This window comes from Phodopus roborovskii, unplaced genomic scaffold (genome assembly GCF_943737965.1).
Source record: "Phodopus roborovskii unplaced genomic scaffold, PHOROB, whole genome shotgun sequence".
Taxonomy (NCBI): Eukaryota; Metazoa; Chordata; class Mammalia; order Rodentia; family Cricetidae; genus Phodopus; species Phodopus roborovskii.
In genome coordinates, this window is record NW_026126638.1 from 4,020,318 (window position 1) to 4,029,798 (window position 9,481).

The 9,481-nt window shown below is 43.2% G+C and overlaps 1 long non-coding RNA gene across 1 annotated transcript; it reads right to left on the minus strand.

Annotated features, from left to right (window-relative positions):
• Nucleotides 1-399: 399 nt before the first annotated feature.
• Nucleotides 400-5,850, minus strand: LOC127213056 (uncharacterized). Its single transcript, XR_007833609.1, has 2 exons — nucleotides 5,647-5,850; nucleotides 400-641 (listed from the first exon to the last, which is right to left on the minus strand). It is a non-coding gene; the product is annotated as an uncharacterized LOC127213056 (long non-coding RNA).
• Between the last annotated feature and the right edge of the window lie 3,631 nt (nucleotides 5,851-9,481).

A 9,481-nucleotide genomic window follows, 5' to 3' on the forward strand; every position in this document is an offset into this window, starting at 1 on the left:
TCCCCTAACATTTGGGAGGCTTTTCCTAATAAAGGTACTCAGGCTAGAGAAAGTGTATTCTATAGATGAAGCCTGCCTGTGAGCTCCCTGACATTATTGTATGGAGAAGATCATGACATTAAATGAGGGACTGAACTGGGTGAGAATAGAAGCACAGAGAATGTATCTGCATGCCATTGGACACTTTTAGTAAGTAGGCAAGGCCAAAGCACTAAAAAGAAGAGCATGTACAGTCATGAAGGAAATCATGCAAAACCTCTCCCTGGATGCCAGACAGGCCACGTTTGTGGCATCTGCTAGTCACATTGCCACATGATTGTTGTTCTAAGGAATTAAGTTTGTTGGTATAGTTAGAGTGGAGAAAACTAGAGTGACCCAAGAGCCACTGACACCATGACATCATAGTTATTCTTTTTTCTTTCTGTTTTTGTTTTCATTTTTTTGTTTTTTGAAACAGTCTCACTTGTAGCTCAAGCTGGTCTCAGACTCACAGCCATCCTCCTGCCTCAGCTTTCCAAGTGCTGGTATTATAGGCAAGAGCCACTGGACCTGGCTTGATGTCACAATTTTTAAGGCAGCTTCTTTGGTTGACTTGTTTTTCCCTTCATGCCGAATTGATTTGCAAAGGCTCCAGGAAACAGCTGTGAGGAGAAAGGGAGAAATGTTTTCTATGCTCTTCCCAAAGGTGTCTGTGCTAAGAACAAGTTCTGGAAATGCCTTTTCCTATTCTGAAAGTGGCTTCTACACAGGATAAGCTTTCCTAGTGCCAAGAAAAAGGCCTCTGTTTGGATAATGGAGAAACAATGATTTATGGGTGATGTTCTTTCTCCCTGTGGTCTGGGTGGCATGGCTATGCCATGTTAGCAATAATATTTATACAACGAGAAGGGATTTGGGGACATTAAACTCATCAGAACCTCAAAAGAAAGGCTTATGTGTTATCAAGAAAGCCAGGGAAGGCTTTCACTAAGTTCAAGCCAGAGGCCAGTTCAGTGGTATCTCCTAGTTCTCCCAGCGGTATTTCCATATCCTCTAAGTACGGATCCAGAAATGGACCTTTGATTGGGGCTATATTTGGCACCTCCAGCTATACCCAATGATTTGGACTTGTTTTGCATGACTTCTTTTGTCAGCAGATAAGCTTTTTTGTTTGTTTGTTTGTTTTGTTTTCTTCTACTGCTGTGACTGGTGACATTTTTTCTTTAAGGACTTGAATTTCTTTTTAAGTGTGTGTGTGTGTGTGTGTGTGTGTGTGTGTGTGTGTGTGTGTGTGTGTTTGGCTGCATATGCTCTATCTACACTTTTGCTTGCCTAGGGTACTTTCAATGTAAAATAGGCCAACTTGTTTACCCCATCATAAATCGAGGAGCATCTGTAGTGTTATTGCTGACATAATTAAGATGAGGTGATACTACATTTGTAATCATGGCACATGAGAGGCCAGAAGCAGGAGAATCTAGACTCTGAGGCCATCCTTCCTACAGACCAGGCTGTCCTAAATTTACTGTGTAGCTCAGGCTGGAATCAAACTCCTGGAAATTTTTTCTGTATCAGCTTCCCAACTGCTAGAATTACATATGTGAGCTGGTATATGTGATCTTTCATTTATTGGTTTATTTTATTGTTGTGCTGAACATGAAACTTGGGACTTTGAGTATGCTATGCAAACACTCTACCACTGAGCCATATCTCCATACCATGAAAGGTGTTTCATAAAAACAGAAAAAGCTAAACTTTTCATTTTAATGGAATAACTGGCTGTCTAGAATAAAGGTTGTATTTCCAATTTGTCTACAGGCAAGGAGTGACCACATATAGAAGTTTTACAATTATATATTTGTGTGTGTGTGTGTACATGAATACCAAAGTATATATGTGAAGGTCAGAAAACCACTTGAAGAAATCCATTCTCTGCTTCTATCTGTGGCTTCTGAAGATCAAACTCAGATCATTAGGCTTGGCGAGAGGGACCTTTATGGGCTAAAGCTACCTTGCTAGCCCACATACTAAGTTTTTACCATAATACATATGCATCAGGGGTATGAATACATTTTAGGAAGTTTTATGAAAGGTACAGAACATGCCTTTCTCCTTTCCTTTGTACTTCTCTCTCTACTCCATAGCATCTCCACATAATTTTCTTGATCACACAACTCCCTTTAGTTAATGAAATGTGGGTGTGTAGGATATATAGAACACTTAGTCAGAGGCCTCCCTTGAGTTTCTGAGGGTTGGAAAATCAGCTCAGTGGAAGACTGCTTGTCTAGCAAGCATAGGGTCCTTGGTTTGGTTCCTGGCACAGAGTGGAGAGACCACCTGAGTTTTTGTAACTTGGACCCTGTGCACTTGCTTTCTACTATGAGGAAATCAAAACCTAGTAATAATTGCTGTTTTATTCTGGGTCTTTGAATGGGAGGTATATAGAACTGATTTAAATTTGACTTGTATCTGGAATACAGCCAAAGTAGCCACATCCCAATTCCTGCTAGCTCCAAGTTTCTAATTAGTGAGAAGAAACAAGCAAGCAAGTAAACAAAAAAGCTGTTTATACATCAGTGAATTCATACGGGCAATTTGTAGGAGCTAAACACTAGGGTTTTTTTTTTAAATTTTTTTCTCTGAATTTCTGTCAATCAGGAATGAATAATGATATGATATTGCAATATTCATGTACCAACTTGTTTTTTAAAATTTTATGTATTTTATATATATGGGTACTTTGTTTGTATGTACATTGTAAATCTCCACACAAGAAGAGGACAGCAGACAGTTGTGAGCTGCCATGTGGGTGCTAGGCACTGAACTCAGTAATTACTGTTAAACAATGAGTCATCTCTCTAGCCCGTATCATTTTTGTTTTTGTTTCCAGACAGGGTTTCTCTGTGTAGCCCTGGTTGTCCTAGAACTACCTTTGTAGACCAGGCTGGCCTTGAACTTCACAGAGATCTACCTGCCTCTGCCTCCCAAATTCTGGGACTAAAGGAATGTACCCACTACTGCCTGGCTCATAACAATTTGTTTTAATCTTTTTCTTTTTGGTGCTGGGCTTGAACTCATGAACTCGTCTGTGCTGGGCAAGTGATCTACACTGACATATTTCCCTAGAAAATAATTCATGTACCAAATTTGGAGTGGACATATGTTTTTATCCTATATGCCTAGAAGAGGAATTTCTGTGTCATGTGATAACTAAATTTTCAAAGGACTATTCCATAGTTTTACGAAGGGGCTTTTTGCTTGTTTGGGGGTTTTTTTGTTGTTGGTGGTGGTGGTCTTTTTGTTTGTTTGTTTGGTTGGTTGGTTGGTTTTTTAAGACAGGGTTTCTCTGTGTTGCTTTGGAGCCTGTCCTGGAACTCCTTCTGTAGACCATGCTGGACTCAAACTCGCAGAGATCCCCACCTGCCTCTACCTCCTGAGTCCTGGGATTAAAGGCGTACCACCACTACCAGGCTTGTACAAAGTGGCTTTGTAAAATCATTTTGCATTTCCAACAGTAGTGTATGAGGGAACCAACTCCACCCTTGCCAAAACTTTTCTTTTAGTCATCCTTGTAAGGTTGATGTGTTATCTTATTAAAATTTTGATTTGCATTTTCTTAATGACTATTACATCAATTTTCCATGTTCTTATTACTATTTGTGTATCATTAAAGAAATATCTCTTTAGCTCTTTTCCTTCATCCTTCCCCCACCCCTTCAAGTGCTGTACTACTGAGATATATCCTCAGTTCTCACTTTCCTTTATGAGTCAGGGTCTCACTAAGTTGCTCAGGTAGGCTTGAACTCATGACCTTCCTGCCTCAACCTCCCTAGTAGCTGGAATGACACACTTTAGCAACTTTGCCCGGCAACTTTTTTCATTTTAAATGGTGCTGTCTTTTTTGTTGAGTTTGAGTTATTTATATATTCAAGGTAGACCGTGAGTTTCGACACAGTTTGCAAATTGTTTTCCCAATCTGTATTGTCTTCTTTAAAAAAACCTTTTTTATATTTGATGTACTTGAGTGTTTCACCTATATGTATGCATGTATGTAGGTGAACAACAGGTGTGCTTGGTGCCCATGGAGGGCAGAAGAGGACATCAGATTCCCTGGAATTATAGTTATGGTTGGAAACCACCATATTGGTGCTTGGAACCAAACCTGAGTCTTCTCCAAGAGCATCAAGAGTTTTCAGGGGTTTTTTGTTTTGTTTTGGTGGGGGGGTGAGACAGTTTGTTTTTTGGGGGGGAGGTGAGATAGGTTTTCTCTGTGCAGCCCTGGCTGTCCTGGAATTTATTCTGTTGACCAGACTGGCCTTGAACTCACAGCGATCTGCCTACCTGTATCTCCTGAGTGGCTGGGTTAATGGGTGCACCACCATGGCCAGCACAGCAAGACCTCTTAACCACTGAACCATCTCTCCAGCCCCCTGTATTATCTTCCCATTTGTCTTTTCAGATAGGCTCATTATGTAACCCAGGCTATTTCCCAATTTGAGGTCTTCTTGCCTTGGCCTCCTGAGTTCTGGCATTATAGGCATATACCACTGTACCTGGGCCTCTTTACATTCTTGACAATGTCTTTATTAGTCTGTGAGGGCAACCATATCAAAGTATACAAATTGGATCTGACCTCATTGGGGAATAAATTTTGGGGGATTTTAAATTATTATTATTTGTTTGTTTAAATATTTTTTAATTTTTATTTCATGTATGTTGGTGTTTTGCCTATATGTATGTCTGTGTGAGGATGTTGGGTCCCCTAAAACTGAAGTTACAAGAAAGTTGTGAGCCACCATGTAAGTGCTAGGAATTAGGCCCCAGTCCTCAGAAAGTGTAGTCAATGCTTTTAACCACTGAGCCATTTCTCCAGCCCATTTGTTTGTTTTCTTGAGACAAGATTTCATGTAGCCCAGCCTGGACACTATATATATATATATATATATATATATATATATATATATATATATAAGTGTGTGTGTGTGTGTGTGTGTGTGTGTGTGTGTGTGACCAAAAATGGCCTTGAATTTATGCTTTTCCTACCTACCTCTACCTCCAAGTGCTGGGATTACAGATATAAGCCACCATACCTGGGTAACATGAGTTTGAAAGGAACGTCATTCATTCAATCCATAACACTTCGACCCTCCAGACTTCCAAATTCATGTCCTCACACATATATTATTTATATTATTCCAACACCCCCAAATTCTTATCCCATGTCAGTGACAAACTCTAAATACAAGGTCTTATCAAAATAAAGGTAGATGGCATGACTCCACAATCCTCTAATTCCAGCATATGAGATCCTTGAGGCAGACTTGTGCCTTTGAGTTTGGCAATACATTGAGACACCTCCTTCCAGACCTCAAAACAAAAATTATAAAACCAACAAGGTTAAATGTACCTATTCCTGAAAATCTGAAATGCTCCAAAACTTCTATTATGATGCAAAAATTAAAACTTTCACACCATGAACCTTTTTGCATAAAATTACTAAAAATATTTTAATTACTATTGATTTCCATATGCAATAGAGCTTTTTTTTTTTCAGAGCAGAAATGGCCTTTAAGACATATTTATAAGTTACAGTTCCATTAGACTTTAAGGCTCAGGTGGGAATGTCTTGAAAAATAATTAGAGAATGAGTTTTCGTGGATAAGTTACCTGGATACCCAAGAAATGATATCTTTTAGTATGCTTGCCTGGCAACATCCAGCAGCACACCCTCTAATGATTAGTAGTCACATACTGAGTACTGGAGAGAGGGCAGTCTACAGCAGATCCTGGAGCTATAATGATCCGACCGCAACGCTGGGAAGGAAGTGAGCAGAGAACCTGGGCAGGATGAAATGAAATTGGTGGATGAATGGAAAAGAATGCAGACAGTGAGGTGTTAACAGGATTATATGGGAGCGTAAAGTTATTACGGTGGGAGGCAAATGTGAGTAAAACGGTAAGTCTTGCCTAACTCTTGTCACCTCAAAGGCATTTTAATTTATTTCAATGAACCCTTGGAGACTAAATATAACTCACATCACCCTTAGCATTTGGGAGCTACTTTTATCTACATCCTTGAACGGAATGCCTGCCGCATGGCCCCAACAAAAGAAAGCCTACTGCGGTTTTAGCACAAAACCTTGGTTGCCTCATACAAGGCAGTTGCAGCTTGGTGGCTTCGCCTTGGTGCTTGGTGCTTGTGGCACGCTGCAGGCACTGCCTGTGGACATTAGTTCCCTCCCGTGCCCATGGCCCTGGCACAGTCGCTACAGAAGAGTGATGCACCTACCATGTGGCCCACGACAACCCAGTGGCCCAGAGCACTACCTTCCAAGGCCACAAGCCATCGTGCCCTAGACAAACGATGCCCAGGGCCACTCTGGCGACAGTCACAGAGCCGATCCGTCAGGCGGCGACGGGTAACGGTCCCCGGAGGGGGAGGGGCGACTGTAAAGTCTGGGAAAGGGGTTCCGCTCCGGGCGCCTCGGGGTCCCTTCCCGGGGCTGAGGGCGACTCGCCGCCGGCCGGCTGGCACCCACGACCTCTGCAAGGCGTCCCCTGCCATGGACTCCCGGCTGCGTGCGTGAGGAGCCGCGTTACGTGTGGACGCTCCGAAATGCGACTCCGCCTCTGTGCCGGGTTATCACCGTTACCCGGTTTCCCGCCTCTAACCTGTGAGCTAACCTGCCTGAGAAGTACCGCACCGGGCGCGTGCCGTGGTGTGACCGGTGAGCGCGAGGGGAGGAGCCTGGGCGCGCGGCAAGCGGAGCCCGGGTTAGAGCGGCGGGCTGAGGGCGGAGCTCAGGGGCGCAGAAGGCGGAGCCCGGGTTAGAGCGGCGGGCTGAGGGCGGAGCTCAGGGGCGCAGAAGGCGGAGCCCGGGTTAGAGCGGCGGGCTGAGGGCGGAGCTCAGGGGCGCAGAAGGCGGAGCCCGGGTTAGAGCGGCGGGCTGAGGGCGGAGCTCAGGGGCGCAGAAGGCGGAGCCCGGGTTAGAGCGGCGGGCTGAGGGCGGGGCTTGGCGCGCGGGGGGCGGAGCCAGGTGTGGGGCAATAGCCTGAGGGAGGAACTTAAACGTGCGGGAGGAGGAGCCCAGATGTGGCGGGGTCAGCTTGGGGCGGGGCTTCTCGCTGCAGGACTCGGCGCTCGCTGCCTGTACGGTTGGTCCGGGCCCTAGTGTTTGTCTTATCTACCTATTGTTCGTGCGGGTGATGGGGAGGGCGGGTTGCAGATGCTTCGAGACTCCTCCCGGTTGGTCCCAGCGCACCCTGTTGCCAGCCGGCGGAGCTCCAGAATCTCGCGGAAGCTCAGGGATCACTATTGAGGTCCTCCGTGGGCGGTGGAAGGTGCAGACCCTAGGGTGGGAGGGAATGACAGGCGTGATGCGATGTCGCAGCGAGGTAGTGAGGAAGTGGAGAAACATGGGAGCCCTGAAGCTTGTGGGGAGGCAAGAGCTCTAACGGGAAATGTTGAAAATTATCTTTTTTTGCCTTAGTTTTAAAGTGTGATAGATGATGGAAGGTTCGTATTTCAAAAGAGCACTGGGCTGTGGATAATGCCCTCAAGACATCCGGAGAATCTGTGGCACCAGATCTTACAGCGGTTTGGTTCTTTTTCTTGGTAGGCAATATGCCTAAGAAAGTAAAAAAAGGGAAAATTGGGTCTGGCCAGATAGTCGGGTAAAGACGCCTGCATCCAAGCCTCTTCCAAATTCGATCTTGGAATCCACATAGTGGAAGTAAAGGACTGACTCCTACAAGCTATCCTCTACCTTCACCTGAGAACATCACACGAGTACACACATGTACACAAACATAAAAGGGCACACAAAATAAATAAGACTAAGTTTTAAAGCTGTTTTTAATTTAAACAGGAAAAAAAAATATCGTCAGTCCCTCTCACTTATCTGACGCAATCACTACTTCTTGTCCTAACTCCAAGTCTGTGTGACAATAGACTTTTAGGGATTTTAAATTGCATTAGTATAAGAAATTATAATCTGGGATTGGAGGAATAATGGCTGTTCTTTCAAAGGTTCAGGATTCCCAACACCCACATGGCAGCTCACAGCTGTCTGTAACTTAAGTTCCAGGGTTTCTGACAACCTCACACAGACATACATGCAGGCAAAACACTAATGCACATAAAAATAAATAAGTCATTAAAACAAGAAACTATAATCTAACTAACTAATACTATTTCATAACAAGCTAGTTTAAAGATAGTTTTAGAACACTTATCAATGCCATTTTGAGGCCAGCCTGATATACATAAGAACCCTGTCACAAAATACAAATAAACAGAGACCAGGGGTTGGTGGCATACGTCCTTAACCCCAGCACTCAGAAGGCCCAGGAAAGCAGATCTAGGCATTCCAGGCAAGCCTGATCTACACAGTGAGTTCCAGGACAGTCAGAGCTACACAGAAAAACCCTGTCTTAAAAAACAAAAACAAAAAACCAAACTGGAGAGATGGCTCAGCAATGAAAAGTCTTGCTGCTCTTGCAGAGGACCAGAGATAATTTCCAGTACCCATGTCAGGTAGCTCATAACTACTCACTCCAGCTCCTGAGGGACCTCAATATCTTTGGTGTCTGTGGCCACCAGCACTTGTATGCATATATTCCCACACAGACTTACACACATACAAATAATTTAAAATAATAAAATGAAACTTTAAAAAAACCTTATCAAGGGGGAAAATTCAGCTTTAGAACATTTTCCTTTGAGAGTGATAGTTTCTTAAAGTCAATTAGAAAACCCTTCCAACGAGCTTTCAGGCCTTGCAAAGTGCATCGGTTCATTTTGCACACGAATAGCTTTTACAATTTAGAACTTATGCATAATTTTAACACTCTCAATTTTGTAATGGTCTTTTAAAAACTCTGTATATGTATCATTTTTATGTGTATAGGTGTTTTACCTTCATGCATATTTATGCACCTTGTGCCTGTAGTTCCCAGAAGATCAGAAGAGAGCACTGGGTCCCCTGGAACTAGAGTTATAGATATGATAGTTACGCCGGCCTTCCCTATACTGCCATATTTCATTCAACACACATTTTAAATCCCATTCATCAACACTGCTACCTATAAGTATTGCTTGGTAAGATGTCAGACTCATCATGTAGCTAACAAAAAGTTTTCAAAATAAATTTTCTGAAAGCTCGAGCTATCATTGGCAACAGACATTACCTATCAGTTATTGTGTTTGAATTGCCAAGGTCACTTGTGTAATTGCTGAGAAAATATTGACCAGTGTTGAAGCATGACTTATAGGTTGTCAGTTCAGCATTTTGAAGTTAGAATGGTGTTCAGAGAGAAAGACAGTATTATTGACAGATTTCATAATATTATCATTAAATTTGAATTGGTTAGCTAGCTGTTCACTCACTCCAGCACCAGAAATATTGGGATCCCTCTGGTGCTAGAGTGGGTGGAGTGAGCTGTCTGACACTGGTATCTGAGATTTTATCTCTGGTCCTCTGCATTTATCATTTTCCCATAA